This window comes from Lissotriton vulgaris, chromosome 2_1 (genome assembly GCF_964263255.1).
Source record: "Lissotriton vulgaris chromosome 2_1, aLisVul1.2, whole genome shotgun sequence".
NCBI classification, from domain to species: Eukaryota; Metazoa; Chordata; class Amphibia; order Caudata; family Salamandridae; genus Lissotriton; species Lissotriton vulgaris.
Genome location: NC_141687.1, coordinates 1,033,276,203 through 1,033,292,529, shown reverse-complemented (window position 1 = coordinate 1,033,292,529; position 16,327 = coordinate 1,033,276,203). Strand labels below are relative to the sequence as shown.

The 16,327-nt window shown below is 44.6% G+C and overlaps 1 protein-coding gene across 2 annotated transcripts in view; it reads right to left on the bottom strand.

The window, feature by feature from the left end:
- The window catches only part of ACVR1 (activin A receptor type 1), a 366,339-nt gene extending 356,155 nt beyond the window's left edge, over nucleotides 1-10,184 (bottom strand). Inside the window, exon 1 of one of the 2 annotated variants that reach the window (XM_086956669.1) lies at nucleotides 9,902-10,184. The gene's annotated coding sequence lies outside the window, so the exon portion shown is untranslated. The remainder of the gene's footprint in view (nucleotides 1-9,901) is intronic. The other variant, XM_086956670.1, reaches the window with a different exon arrangement.
- Between the last annotated feature and the right edge of the window lie 6,143 nt (nucleotides 10,185-16,327).

Here is a 16,327-nt window from a genome sequence, read left to right as displayed (position 1 = left end):
CATCACCTGCTTGGCACACATAATGGCTCTTGTTGGAGAGTCATTTAGGAAGCCTTTTGTGGAGCTAAATGCTTTCCTTCTGTACTTCTCGCGCATCTTTTACATGGCCAGTAGTAGAAAGAGAAGGTACCTGCACCATCTTGCTGAGAACCATGGGATGAAAGCACGGGTTGCACCTGACCCTTGCAGTACCCACTGGAATTCTTGGTTTGCTGCTGTCCAGTACCACTGCAAGCACTTTGAGGCCTATGCTGGGTTTGTTGAGTCTGAGATGCAACTCAGAAAGTCTCCCCCAGATTCCCTTGAAAATCTACAGAAGATTTTGAACTGCGACCAAAGAAACTGCATTAAAGTCCAATTGGACATTGTGGCAGAAAAATGCCAAAGCATTTTAAACCTGATGGAGTTATTCCAGAGTCAGACACCAGTGACAATGAAGGTATATGATTATTTGGAAGACCTCCACATGAACCTAACAAACAATTCAGTCCTCACTGTGGAGTCACTACAACCATTTTTACAGACCACTGCTGGGGCAAAATTAAGTCTGGCACAGGAAAAAAAGATAACAGCCCAGCTTAATGAAGCTTTTGAACATTCACTGGAAAAGGTGGGCAAATACATAGGGGAGGCCCAGCCAGGCATACAATTCTTGAAACAAGTGCGCCTTTTCAATCCTGCGCGACTCTGCATCCTGACTAATGAGAAGAGTGCGTATTCAGCCATCCCTGGTTTGAGCAAAGTTCCAGATCAGGAGCTTTGCCTCTACTTTGAAAATGTAGGCCCAGAAGCAGTGCAGGCATCTGTTTCTGGAGTGATTGACACGGACCTCTTTTGGCGTGGGCTGGCTGACCGCATTCCAGCTCTTTCCCAACTTGCAGCTGTGTACAAGGACTGTGTGTCCAGTTCTGCAGATGCTGAAAGGAGCAACAGCATCTACAAAATTATTCTGTCATCCAGACGACGGTGCCTTTCAGAGCAATCCATCCGGGCATTATTGTGTTTGCATTATAACCAGCAACACAATACTGGGCTAGATTTGGAGTGCTCAGAAGAACTGGATGTACATGTCCAAGATTAACTTGCCAAGTATACATGTTCCGTGGCCATTTATTCATTAACAAGTTATGCCCTATATGTAGCCTTTCAACCAAAACAAATGGCCTGAATTGTAAATAAACAAAATATACATAGCTCCATGTTGTAAAATAACAAACACAGATATCTTATTGTTTTGAGTTGTCGAAAAAAACCAAATTAAAATCCCGCTAAATTCCCAGATTTGTGCCACTAAATTTACTAGTTCATGCCGCTATATCCTGGGGGGGTCTGACTAGACCTACTTGTGCCAGCATAACCGACAACTTGTAACACACTGTTTGCTACCTCTTACATTTGGTTTGCTTTCGATACTTGCACAAGTGCCTCCATTGCCTACATAACGTTTGTTCTTGTGTTGGAGTGTCCTCCATTTATTGCAGTATTATACCTCTACATGTACTTTGTTCGCTTTCGTAACTTGCACACTTGCCACTTTATCGTCCTGTAATGCACCGTTTGCTCACGATTGTCACTTTCGCCTCATTTAATGTAACTTTTGCTTTTGTTTACCAGTAATGTTGTAATGTTCATGTTTCAGTTCTGTCCTATTGTGAAGCGCTCTGACACCATCTGGTAAAGTCTGCGCTAATGAAAACACATAAATAAATAAATAAATAAATAAATAAATAAAATACCTCTATCGTGTAGAGGAACTCCTAGAAAATGGCTGCCACACCCCCCATGCTAACCGAAACTTCCGAAGCGTCCAGAGTCTAGAGGCTAGTAAGAAATCACAAGGCTGGCCCCAATCCAGAACAAAATCGCCTCAATGATATGACCACTTAAATATATACCCTAAATCCATGTACACACACCCTCCTTAATCACAGTGAGCAGCCGGCCAGGAGACCCAAGATAGATCTGCAGCAGTCTCTCCCAGATACAGGATGACTGCAACTGCGACCTAACCCTAGTCTTGAAATATTGCGAATAGCGCCGCCAGTACCAACCACCATTCATGTGTGCCCCTGTGACCGGGCATGCGACGCTCCCCCTTCCAGACCACAACCTTACGGCCACTACACCAATTACACACCGAACCACGTTGCGGACAGGTCTAGGTTTATAAAGCGCCAAAGATATGGGAACGCTATACCGATAAACCTGCATGCTACACGAGGGTCCCCATACCACTCCTCACTAGCCCCGGCGAGCCACTACAACGTTTGGGGCAGGACCAAATGCCACAAAAGCGCTGCTGGGGACACAGGCGTTTTAAACAGTCACCAACACGCCGCACAATATCAAGCTGCTCCCGCTGCCACACACCCCAGGCCAACGGTCTCGCGAGCATCCACGGCCCCCACCCCACAGCCAGGCAACCAAACTCCCACAGACCGAAAGGTCGAGACCCTGGCTACGGTGCCCAACACTCACCGTAACCCCGACGCCAGACCAAGAAGGCAGCAACCCCAGGACGACAAAACAGCGTCCGGGCCTTGAACGGTAGTGCGGGAAAGGAGGCAGGTCGGTGCGGGCGACGGTGCCCCCGAAGACAACAACAACAAAAAAAATGGCGGCCGCAAACGTCAGGCATGTTTTTTGCGTTCTGAGTGACGGATGACGTCACAGGTAGAAAGAACGCGAAAAGCACGCCCCCGAATCCGAAAAAGACGGGGCTTCAACCGAGTGACACCCCTCTCCTCCAATGGCTGGCCTCCGTTTAGGAAGCCAGCCAATGGAGAAGAGGGGCAGGTTCAAGCCCCCCTAACTCAAAAACATAAAATCTTTGGACACCGCCCACTGCTACGCAGTGCGACGGTCCTTGACCTAAAAAAGGCAATTATCCTTTGGATCCCATGTTAGTTTCAAGTATACCATTCATGTACAACTAGCATTCAATCAGGTATAAATTTATTCAAAAGCCACATCCATGCTAGCGAGAATTATGCCATATATTTTCCACAAAGAATCGTTAAACATCAAATTTGCAAAAATATAAATCGACATATTAGTTAAAAAACAATCATACTTCAATGATGATAAAACAAATAAAAATCCTATACCTAATAAGCATGAGGTATCATATTATTAAATCAACAGTATTCACATAGACTCAAAAGAAGAATCACAAATAAATTCACAGTTCTTTAAAATCGCAATACAATGACAAAAGAGAGTACATGAACACAGACAAACTCAATATGTCCTTTAATTGTTACACATCTGTTTAGCAGCAATGGTTTTGGCGTGGATCTTGGTACCAAATACTGTTACCTCCGCCTTTCTCACAGATTGTGTACTATAGTGGGCGTCGACGCGTTTCGATGGATGTATTTTTTACCACCTTTATCAAGACAGAAACGATTTGTACTCTCTGAAGTGAAAAACTATTTTTAGAGCAATGTTGATTTAACAACCTCTTATTGGCTGTAATCTTTGTTGCTGTAATATTATTTGAACAGTCCTGGATATAATTTCTCAGCGCTAAATCCACTGGTATGTTAGTTAAAAATATATCTGTATAATACAATATGGTGCGCTAAATAGTCATCATGTATTGTGACCAAGTAGTTTGTCGCATTTCCATTAGTGCATGGAATTCCCTTTTTTTAAATTAGGGTCTGGAATTCAAACTACAAGAGTAATACAGTCAAAGCATTACACATAACGGTGGACAGGACATAGGTCACTTTGTCACAGAGTACCTCATGCCACAAATCCTAAAGCCCTAGTAGTTTCTGAAGTATGCTTTCGGGAACGAAGGCCACTCTGCCCCACCATGTTTATCTTAGGTTTAAATGTGGACATGCTCACAGTCTGACAAATCTGGACCACTAGGCATACTCATATGGCCCCAACTTGTATCCACACACTGGAAGGAGTTAGACAGGGACGTAGCCCAGTCAAAAATGTTAGGGGGATGTGCGAGTGGGATTTTCAAGCTAGCAACATGGCGGACCCAACTGAAAAGAATAGCAACTGTCTGAGGTCACTGAACTGGAATACAGGACAAGCTTAGGGACATTAGCTTCAAGTTATTTAGTAAAGCAAGGGCATTCTTGGTAGCAATAATATAGTCTTAAACCACAACACAAGTAAGCATAGAAATAATTTTCATCGTTTTTTTTTTATTTCAACAAATAGATTATTTGGAAATACCTTGAGGAATCTACACAAATTAGTCCTTGTTGAATTAAAAATGTTGTCTCCTTTTCATGAATGTATATCTTTACATGATCAACCATGGGTTTCACACTTGTTTCCAGCACAAACTAAAAAGTTAAGTAAACCCACTAAAAAAAAAAAAAAAAAAAAAAAAAAAAAAAAAAAAAAAGAAAAAGAAAAAACGGACTACTTCTAAGAAAAATGCAAAAAGTGTGGTACAAAAAGGTGTTTAGGATACAACTCTACTTGTTTCTGAAAGCTGCGATTCTAGCACAGCACACCTTGCGTTGATGTCATTTTCAGAAAACAATATACATGTGTCCCAGAAGCACTTGTATCCCCATTTTCCCCACAAGAAAAAAATAAAACAATTTAGCTATATTTGGACTCTTTTTTTCTGTTCCCTTCAGTGAAATTTACAAACCTTAGTTACTTTTAGAATCCCCAGGATGTTGAAAGAAAAAAAATATGCCAGTTTTAGGTGGATACCTTTCGTGTAAAAAAAGTTATAAAGGTTTAAGAGCAAACTGCCCTAAACATCCAAAAACAGGTTAACACCAGAGCGGGAAAGGCTTAGCAGTCAAGTAACTAAACAATTCAGATCTGTTGACTGGGTGTGAGTATTTGATTGGTTCAAATGCTCCGTCCATCACCACCCCCTTTTGTACCGCTCTGTTTGCCATAAGTTGGCAGGGTATGCGCAGACGTGAGTCCCTTGTTCACTTTGCCACTGGATACAAGCAAGCCTAGCTGAAGACGGCTGTAATGCCAGAAGCCGGTCCTAGAAAGCTTGAATCCGGGCCAGGGAATGCATGGCTTGGCAGTTCGGGCTGGACTGTTGCCATGAGGCACATGGTCAGACTGATTTGCATATGGCCATGTCGAACTGGGGTGGCAGAGTGGGCTAAAGAACAGTGATGGATTCAACCCAGATCTGTTGACTGGGTGAGAGTGTTTGATTGGTTCAAATGCACCGTCCATCACCACCCCCTTTCGTACCACTAAACAATTCAAGAGCATGGAGTCCTAATTGGAATGGCCGGGGCATGGATGATGTCAGACATGTCGAAGGAAAAGCAGACTGATGAAATCGAAATCTACCAGACAGTAGATGGGCTAAGAGGGTCAACTGGGACAAAAAGTATTAAAAATAAAAAAAAATTAAAAAAATGTTTTTAAAGTGCATTTTGATTCTGTTACAAATTGAATAGTTAAATTGCCACTCATACACCAACCCCTTGCTAACAAAACTCCAAAAGTGAATGGTAAATGGATAGGCAACTCTGCCTTCTCCATATTACAGGTGAATCTTGTTGAGAGAGAGGCAAAACCATGAAAGGTTTTCCAGACACCTGGCAATTCTTGCATTGCTAAAGCCATTGCTGACCAATGCTGAACGCCCATGTTATTTGTCACTCATGCCAGAACTATTTCTGGTGCGAAATAAAAACATAGGTAATCTATTCAGAACTCTGAATTTGCACGGTCTCACTGCAAGAGGTCCGTCTATTTCCCTGTGTCCTTTCCTCTCCAATTCTTTATTTGCATTTGGATTGTTCGTTCAATCTTTTGTCCAGAACCGAAATAGGTATATTCTAGGTCTTTCCGATTAATCACAACTTAGTGTAACTTGACCAACAATTTCTCTGCATAAAAGAACTGGCAAAATATGAAATGCTTTAAAAAACAGGTTTACGTTTCTATTATATTATTTATTTTGCCATTCTTTAAGGAGAAACTAATTAGGCAAGAAAAAGGAGGTGTTCAACGGAAGGTGTGTTCGATGAGCAATACTGTCACTATAAATGGGTGACTTTACTTGCTCTTATCTTTTTGTGATTGTACAATTAGGATATGGACAAGATAATAAATAGGTCTAAATATTGTCATCATATTGACTATTTAAGGCATCATCCTAGTTCCATTGAAATTGAATTTCACATTGAGTGTATGTGCAGTAGCCATATGCATTCTGTAGTATTTTTGTTAAAGTTACACTAAATATTTCGGAATCACATCATGTCAAACTCATAAATTTTTTACAGTGGTCATTTAACTGTTTTAGATTATGTAACTCTCTGAACAAAGATCATACCACCAGCGATAATATTCCTATGATGATAGCTTGTCCTTACGCAAAACACGCACATTCTGGTGAGTAATCCTTCACACTGGTAACACCTTACCTATGGAACTCCCTTTCAACTAACATCAAGACCACAAAAAAGAGTCTGTCATTAATATGCCTATGTAAGGTTCATTCATTCAATTAAAAACTTTGCTCCATCTGCACATCTAGTCACAGTCAACTAAAAATCACACCATTGAGGAACTTAAACACCACAACACCCATTTAGCTACCATCTTCAAAAGCCATCCAGAGCCATCAGCTTTGAAAACATATCCACAATGGTACATTCGCATTCATGAACTGTACCTCTGAGAATTGCAGAGACAGACCCACATGTTCTGCAGCGAGAAACAAACAATGGCAATGCCAACAGGAGTGATGTTGCCTGCCGCCCACCTTTTGCCTTGGTCAGTTTGTTTTGTCATGGTTTTTGTAAAACGTTACTGGAGAGAGGGATGGGTGCATTGCAAATCTAATCCCCAGCACTTAAGAGTACTACTTTGTGTGCAGATGTGTTCCTTGTAAAAGAGCAGAACGCAGACATGCACAGTGAAGTTACACAACAACTGAAGAAGAGTGGCCAACTTCCCTAGGCTGTACGTCTTATGTGGCATAAGTAAAGGTGAATGACGCAACAAACCAATGAAAAATGAGTTGGTTGAAAGCCTACGTAAATGTTACTATATAGGAGTTCAGTATACCCACATTTCTTGATTAAAGTCAGACCTAATAAAAAAAAAAGCACTGAATTTACAAAGTTGAAAACATGATCGGTATCAAATTCATTTTGATAAAGGTTCCCAGCAGTAGACATTGTTCTAACAGTTAAGATTGAAGCCTCAAGAAGCAGTTTTTATTTCTTCTATTTAAAGATATCTGCAACCACCTACCATACAATTAAAGAATTCTCTCAAATCTAGGCTTTTGACTTTTTTGTATACTGAATATATTCAACAGCTATCTGAATTAACTCAAATCTGGACAATCAAACATATCTGCCTTTATGTAAAAAAATATATATATATATATAATGATCAAGCCACCAGACAGAGTAATCAATTTGCGCACATGCTTGAATTTTAAAATAATCTTTATGTTCATGTGATACAAAATTCTTATTTCCTTCTACGATCGTTCGACCCTCAATTGAGAAAAAAAGAGAGGTCTTCTAGAATGGATTTAACTACATAGACCCATACTTCCTGGAATTACTTAAAGGGTCTTTTGAGTCCGAGTTCACTTGGGCCATGACACAAGCTGTCACTCTTATCAGAACATATGTTAAATCCAAATAAGTGCAGCATCACCTGGCTAACCATTGGTAGACGGGAGTGGTCTTTACCCTTTAGCAGTCATCAAAAATTGGTAAAACATGGGATAGTGCTTATGAATTTTAGGCAAAATAAGATAAGGTGTCGACTCACGAGCAAAAGCTTTCAAATTCTTACAGGCCCAACTCAACCTTTTACTCATCTGATGCCAATACATTTAGGATCATTAAATCAGCCACTAATTACGTTGGTGAGAAACAGCAACAACTGTGGTATATATTTTGTGTCAGAAAAAAAGAAGCTTTATTAATAAAACACTTTTTTGTATACTTTGTTAAAAATATAGTTATGATACTAATAAACACGAACAAGGCTTCCTTCTGACATCTAAGCCATTCTGTTGCCCACCCAAAACTTCACCACTCTACGAAAATGTATCTCCTATTAAACATCCTAATTGTCCCTTGCAAACCATCTATCTCTTCTACTACAGCCAATTAAAATCATCTAAACAGTTTGTCATCTTTGGACCTAAAGGTTGAACCCTGGGATAAATGTGTGAGTCACGTGCATTTTCAAACTGAAATGTAACAAGACCGTAACAGAAGAACATTAAACTATGAGTGTTGTTCACTCATGGTGGAGACCATACAGGCTATGACAGAAAACGGGTAGACTGTGGCATCACGAGTCTTTATCTGAAGTCAAATTATGTATTTGTATGGTATGTGTTCAAAATAATAAACAATTTAAGATGATTTTGAACAACTATTTAGCAAAGAGCATGCAGTATGTTGTGCCATTTTGGGAAACTTCCCGAAATATTTTAAATGTGAAGGCACTGGTTATCTCTTACCAATTTCGACGCCTCGACAGGGGTAGTAAACGCTATATAAATGCAATAAACAATCAAGAATTTGAATTACTATATGGAACTTTATTTTCTGAAACGCACTGATAATGGGGGTTAAGTTTTAAATTGCGGGCGAAGTGTGCTGTAACATACACTGTACGTGCACCCAGGATAACCATTTCAAGTCAACAGTTCAAAAAACATTCCCAAAAGTGAAATCGATGGCCTAACGAATCGGAAATTAAGTGTCCTTTGAAAATAGCTAACATTTACTGCCCTGTCCCACCAATGTGTCGAAAGAGATTAAGGAGCCCGGGAGTCTCAGACTGTGCTCCATTGTGATGTGTATCACTCAGCAGGAGGGACTGGACTTAACCTGAAAGCATAAATCAAGTTCACAGGCAACTTTGCATGACAAAGGGTGGCAAACACCAGTGATCAGTGGGGCATTTACGCATGTGTAAATCGCATCAATGCCAATAAATTAGGCATTTTTGCTTAACGGCCTTAAAAGTTTCCAGTAAAAAAATACCCGACATGTTAATAGCTCTTAAAATTGTGTCTTCACGTGGGGGAAAAAGCACGGTTCTAAAAGCAAGCACTGTAATAGACAACATCTGCAACCACGTCTGCCTTGTGGGCTTGAGAAGATCAGATCTTGCATTCCATGGTGCTTTGAAGAGAAGGAAACTGTAACAAGGGAGAGGGAGGGTGCAGCCTGCATGTGTGCAAGCCAGGAATCCCGGCTGGGAACAGATTCAGACAAAACATCAGTTAGCCCCAAAAGTATGTGATGTGCTCAGGGACTGTAGCGTTGTCTGCGATTAACACGATTTTACCCATCATTTTTAAATACACGTTAAAACGAATCTACATTGAATGCTGCATTTTCCGATATAATTACTATCACACTTCACGGTCCTGTGTCATTGCAAATACAAATACAGCTGCAGGAGAAAAATGAGTCAGGGGTGGCAGGTTTTTAGAGGTCTGGGAATCTTTACAATCACTCACGGCTTACAACACTATAAACAGTGCGCGCTCCGAACACTGCAGTGCCCACTTCGCTATATGCCAACAGCAATAACAAATGATGGACAGCGGGCAACAGAAAGAAAGGCTGCACATCCTAGTTTTAACGTTCTCGGGGACGAATGAGGTTTGTGCATAAACAACAAAAATGAAAACATATAGCTTGTTTTCAACAGTGGTACTTTACCAAATGAATGCGGTATACGGAAGCAAGGGCGAGAACTAAAAGCAAATGAGAATTTAATTATGAACATTGACCCTACCAACACTTTTCACGTTATCTGTGGTGGCCGTGGGCGCTCCTATAGTATAAAATCCTCCATTTCCATTAACTCTCGGGTCCCTTAAGCCCTATACGTGCCAGCCCTCCCAGATCAGGCAGGACGTTCAGGAACATGGCCTTACCTCCAGTCTCCCCACAGAAGCTCTTAAACCTCCGATTGACTCTATATTTTCCTTCCGACTACAACCAACTTCAATATGCGAAGGCGAGGGGATGTAGGCACTCAGAAGGTTTGGTTTTAAAATGATTGACAAGCTAAGAGGCGGAACTAGGAGGGTCTTTGCTGCTGTACCACCAAAGACATCCCACGATTGGTTAGAAAAAATGGCACGCCTCGAAAAAGACGGTGCACCAATTTTCACAGGAACCTCCTCTGCTGCGGCACCGGAAAAGACATCCCCAGCTGCTCCGGAAGAAAACTTCCAGCCTCATGTGGGCCGCTGTTGCTGGTGTAATTTGATGAGTTTTAGTTGTGCATTGTAGGCTTTGCGTAATTTCTGTTTATTGTCGCTTGTAATTTTCGCCGGGGTCTTGTCGCAATGTTTGAGATCGGATTTGTAACCGAGTGTCTCTTATTTTTGTAAAAAGGGGAAAAGATGATGGTTACGGACAGGGCTGAAGAGTTTGGAACTGTGGACTAGGGTTCGAGTTTCGGCATTGGTTCAACAGTCTTGTGATTCTGAACAAATAAATTTTTCCGAGCCTAAAAAATGAATGCGCCTATCTGCATACCTGCCAACCCACAGGTAGCCACCAGTAACACACGATTTCGGCCCCCTTCACACGGTCATCCGTCGAGGAGCAGAAATCACACGGTGGCAGGAAAAACGAGCTGAAAACCAACGTAAACAGTGGATTTCCAGCTCGTTTTCGGAGGTTGGAAGCAGCCGATGTCCATTAAAAGGTGTGAAAAAACCCCAGGACTTCGGCCACAGCCTTGATGACCCGTTGATTTGGGTTTTGTTTGGGAGGGGGTAGGAGCTTGGTGAGGGGCAGAGTGCCTCTTAGATATGTCTCTGCACCAGTCCTCCCCCTCCTCGGCCCTTCCCCCACTTATTTTGTAAGTTGGCAGGTATGTATATTTAATCGGAACTGGTGCTCATGTAAAGTCCTCCAAAACCTTCAAATCGAGTTCACGCTATATAAAACCCCCCAAAAATGCCTGGGTGTCAGTAAACCAATAATAAAATGCTTACTATTACCCATGCTAGCAAATAGGACACCCACAAAGAACTGCATGAGCAGAAGCAAATTCAACCAATACCCTCCGAGCACTCTGATTATGGATGCAGGGCATGAGGTGCTGCACCATTCACAACTCACCACTAATCTGTTGACTTTTCTTTGTAGTGCTGCTGACTCCTGCCTCTGGTTCGCTCCCATGATTGCCAAGTGCCAGGAGCATTGTGATGTGATGGTCGCGGCTGACTTGTCCCTGTAACGACCAGGAGAGATAGATTCACCAAAAGACTTGTTCCCTGCACATGCACCATCAGCACAGCTGCCTGACTCCACACATCATCTGGCTCTTATTCTGCACCAATTACCTCAATAATGCGCAAATAGATCACCTTGTTCCTGCACCACTGTCCCAGCACAGGAAAGAAAACCACATTGCATCCCTGCAGACTGAAAAAGCACTCACCAAGAGCATTGTCTTTTCCTTCGGACAGCTTCCTGTGCTGCTGTTTCTGTGACTGAGGCCTGGGTGGCGGTGGTTAGGCTGTTTGGCTCACCAATACTCCCCGCAATGCTGCTCCGCATTGACTTCTACCGAAGCACCAGTATCCCAGCCTCTAGACACTGATCCAATTGCGACCCTGAGCTGCCACCTCCATCGTCCGGCCTTCAACTAATAAGAAAGCTTCAGGTTCCCAGCACAGGAGAGAAGTGAACCACTGGCATGCGTTATACATAGGAACTCATGATCCAAGGTAGTGTCACTCTGGGTTGCAGCAAGTGGGTTAAATCTGATCTTCAACCGATTGTGCTGTGATCGCTGGTGCCTAAACATTATCCCAGTCTGCAGCCTCCCTCCGAGGGCAGTTCATCACAAGAAGCACTGGAGCCTGATGAGAGCAACTGCTTAGAGGCAGAGAAATCCTGTAGTGATGACCATGTGTCCAAAGTTCGTTGCCATGGAAGCAGTCTCTAGCCTCCAGCAGGAGCCTCCAGGGGCTCGCTCGACCCCAGCAGCCCACACAACGGCCCCCAGGGGATGGGAGCCACCACTTATTAATTAGGGGACGGAGAAAACAGGGCCAGTCCGAAATCGCGCACGTGTCCCGGCAGGCCGCCGGCCCGTCTTGCCAGAAGCCCACACCGACCCACTACAGTCGCCACCTGTATCTGGGCATATCAGCAGTCTTTAAGGCCGGCCAAGTGATCGCGGCCCATGTGGGCAAACTCACTTCAGAGCAGGGGCAGAGGGAGGTCTAGGTCGCTGGTGGTAGTGACGGACGATTCCTTTTTTGTTTACTTTTCTTTTATAATGATGGCACCCGCGCTTAGACTTTAAACATCTTAAGCTAAAGCGTGGGTGCCGCGATTGCTGTAAAAGTAAAGATTTTTTCTATTTCCCTACTTTTAAAGCTATTGCGACACCCGCGCTTTAGCTTAAGATGTTCAAAGTCTAAGCGCGGGTGCTGTCATTATAAAAGAAAGGTAAATAAAAAAAATGTTGATGCCAGCTTCCGGGATCGTAAGGAAAACAAGCATTTGCGCATTTTGGCGCATGGGTATAATATAGGGTTGCGCGCACATGCTAATGTGCACTATTTAAAAAAAAAACTATTACGCTGTGTAAGCGTAAAAAGACTGAAGTTAGGCGGTGCTGCTTCCGGAATGAACGGAAGCTACGTTTCGGCTGAAGAGCCAATAATAAGCCTGGTAACAAAAAAAATACAAAAGTTAACTAATGGAAAGCGGCGAGAAATTACTCAGCAATAGGCGGAGTTTCACCAACCATATAGATTACTAGATGTCGCGGAGAGACAGCGCATGCGCGCTGCCTAGGCGAGATCTAAAAAGGGGCTCAAGGTATTAAGACGATAGGCATTGTGGAATGGGGACTAGTACTAGTACAAACATCATTGACAAAGACATAGATCTTCCCTATGTAAGAGTTATTGGCTTTACCAATGTGTTTTAGACATGTTGTAAAGCAGCGTGGCTAAAAGTGGTGTAGAGGAGAGTGGCATGAAGTTGTAGAGTGCAATACCGTAGAGTGTCATTGACTTTAATGAAGTAGAATGGAGTGCCGTTTAGTGTCATAGAGTGGTGTGGTGGAGAGGAATAGTGTTGTGGAGTGGACTCTACATTGTCATATAGTAGGGTGAGTATTGTAGAGTGAAGAGGAGTAAAATGAAGTGGCATAGAGTGGTGTGGTGTACAATTGTGGGTCTAAAGTGCAGTGTTGTAGAGTGATATGGTGTTGAGTGAAGGGGCATAGTGTGACGTCGAATGGAGTGGAGTAAAGTGCTGTAGAGTGTCATAGAGTGGAGTGGCATAGAGTTTAGTGCCATAGAGTGGAGTAGAGTGCTGTAAATTAGAGTGGGGTGGCATAGAGTGTTGTAGAGTGATGTACAGTGTTATAGAGTGGAGTGTTGTAGACCGGAGTAGCATAGAGTAGAGTGGCATAGAGTGGAGTGTGCATGGTGTGGTAGTGCACTGTGTGAGAAGTTGGCCCGATATGCAACGTTCGCTATTCTAGCGACCGCTATGTATCGTTCCAACGACCCTTATGGTGTTTGGTTGTAAGTCAACCTATAGACCAGCTATCCTAGTAGCGTGGATACGAGCAGTCTAAGGCTAAAGACTCGAGAGGGCGCGTTAAGCCAGCTGTTTACCACACATGTACCCCTTGAACACCCAGTGAAAGGACACCACACAGGTGTTATGAAAATAAACAGTATATTTATTAAGAATCACAACAGCCCTGTACTCTATATGAGGACAGGGTACTAAGCACAACCAAATCTCTTTAGTAAATACTTCAAGTGCACGTTTAAAGACAAGTGTCCGAGGACACGGAAAGGTTAAGGCAAGTCGGAAGCGAGGGACTCGGGACCCTAGAGTAAGGAGGCTATGCAGGCACCGAAATGCCGAGTTACCTAGCCACGAGGGCTGCGGCTGCAAGTCTTACAGGCGTCGGGGTCTTCGCTGACGAGCCAGGGGCCGGAAGAAAAGGAGTTGCTGGCTGGCGACCAGTGGTGTATAGTCCGTAGAGATTGATGAAACCTGAAAGCAGAGGGGACCAAGTTCGTACTACTAGCCAGTAGTCAGAGGGTACCAGGAAGGCACCGGTTGGCCGTCACCTCGACCAGGTGAGTGGGCGACGCTCGGCTCTGCAGTCTCACGGACCAGGAGGCGTTGTCGGCGACCACGGTGGAGGTGCGAGCTGTCCCACGACGGATGTCGCTGTCGGCGTCTTGGGGGGACCAGGAGGGTCCGGGGTGCTTCTCGGAAAGATGGAAGCAAGGGCCAGTCTGGAGCAACCAGACCGGCAGTGTTGATTCTTGGTCGTCGTCACGGAAGGGCACAAGCCAGCGGCAAGTGACCAGACAACGTGCTGAGCAGCGAGCAGAAGGGCCCCACGCAGATCGTGGAGATGCTGGGAGACTGCACTTCGGTGCTGGAGCGGCTCAGGGTCGGGGCTTCTCGGACCCCAGAGCACTCACCAGAGAGTTACCTCGATGGTCGTGCTGGTTTTAAGAGCGTGCAGGTTCTGATGATGGCCGGTCCCTCGAGGTCTCGTCGCACCCACAGATCACAGCTGAGCTGATGACGTGGGTAGAGGTCAGAGGTGCCAGGGAAGCCGGTTCTCGTCGAGCTGGGCCGTCGGATTCCTTGAGGAAGGACTTACAGCAAACCGCAGAGTTCTTAGATGGTGCCCGCTGATGCAGGGTGACTACTCCTTAGCCACAAGGGAGAAATCTTAAGAAGAGTCTTGAAGTCCTTTCGTAGAAAGTATTCTTGATTCAAAGATGATCTAATTTGGAAGGGTCCCCGCTCCGGCCTTTATCCTAAAGAAAGGGGTGGGTACATGACTAGGTCCTGCCCTAAGGGTGGGACCAGGAAGGGGGGTAGTTACACCCCTCTCCCCTGCCGGACTTTCCCCAGGCCAGGGCTGTCGCCCCTGGAACTGGTTCTAACCGGCAGATGCGTAGTGAGCACCGGGGTGCCACTCCGCAGTCACCTTCTCGCAAAAGCCCTACCTACCCAGAATACACAAACCCTGTCTGGGACGGTGCGAACACCGCCCTTGACAGGAAACCCTTTGTCCAAGTGCTCCTCGCTGGAAGGACTCCCAGCAGCAGGAGGTCAGACTTGTGTCTGTGGTGGCAGCATCCATTTTGTGGAGCTGAGGCCTTCGTTAACTTTAACCGGGGTTCACAGTTACGTACATGTCGTGTCCCTCTAGAAGGGCGGAATGCTAACCTCGTCGCCAGAGGTGGTGAGAGGGCAGCATCCCGATTCGTATGACACCTTACTCGACATGTCTTGATAACGCGACACCGGAGTTACCGATGTGGTACGCGTTATCATGGAACAGCCATTGGGTCTTGATTCCGCAAGCTGCAACCGGGCTCGGCTCGGGCCAGAGCTTAGTTCACGCGAGCCCATGCACTCTGCCTTCAGGATTGTCAAGGCCTGCCATAGGAGTGACTGATAGGAACTCGGGTGTCCATTGGAGGGTTAGATATAGGGCTACTATATCTACAGCAAAGGGTGATTACACGACTTTGCCCCAGCTGTCATGCAGCCAGTTGTGTCAAATTTAGGAGGCCAGCCAGGGGTGGCATAATACATGCTGCAGCCCCTGACGGCCCTGGGTACACCTACGCCCTGGGTTACAGGGTCTGATAAGGTGGCCCAGTACCAATTGGTAAATGCACCTAGGGTACATCTCGTAATTTATAAAGAGAACAGCCAGGCTGTGGGTCTGATTGGCAGGCCCACAGCCAGAGGAAGTCGTAAACCAGTGAAACAAAAGCAAAAAATCTGGGTGATCATAGGATTGCAGACCCTACTCTCCTACATGACCCCCCCCCAAACGTCGGAACAACTAACTAACCTTGACCAGGTAAGTCTTCTTGTTCTAAGTGGAAATATCTGGAGAGCCCATCGGCATTGCCATGATCAGTACCAGGTCTATGTTCCACTGTGAAGTCCATCCCCTGTAGGGAAATGGACCACCTAAGCAGTTTGGGGTTTTCACCCTTCATCTGATTTAGCCACAAGAGGGGCTTATGGTCGGTCTGAATCTTGAAGTGAGTGCCAAACAAGTATGGCCTCAGCTTCTTCAGGGCCCAAACCACAGCAAAGGCCTCCCTCTCAATAGCTGACCAATTCTTCTCTCTAGGGGTCAGCCGTCTGCTTATAAAAGCAATGGGCTGGTCTTGACCATCAAAATTCAGTTGAGAAAGAACAGCTCCCACACCCAACTCAGAAGCATCTGTTTGGACAATGAATGGTTTGGAGTAGTCCGGACTCTTGAGGATAGGCGCCGTGCACATGGCCTGCTTTAGGTCATCGAATGCTTTTTG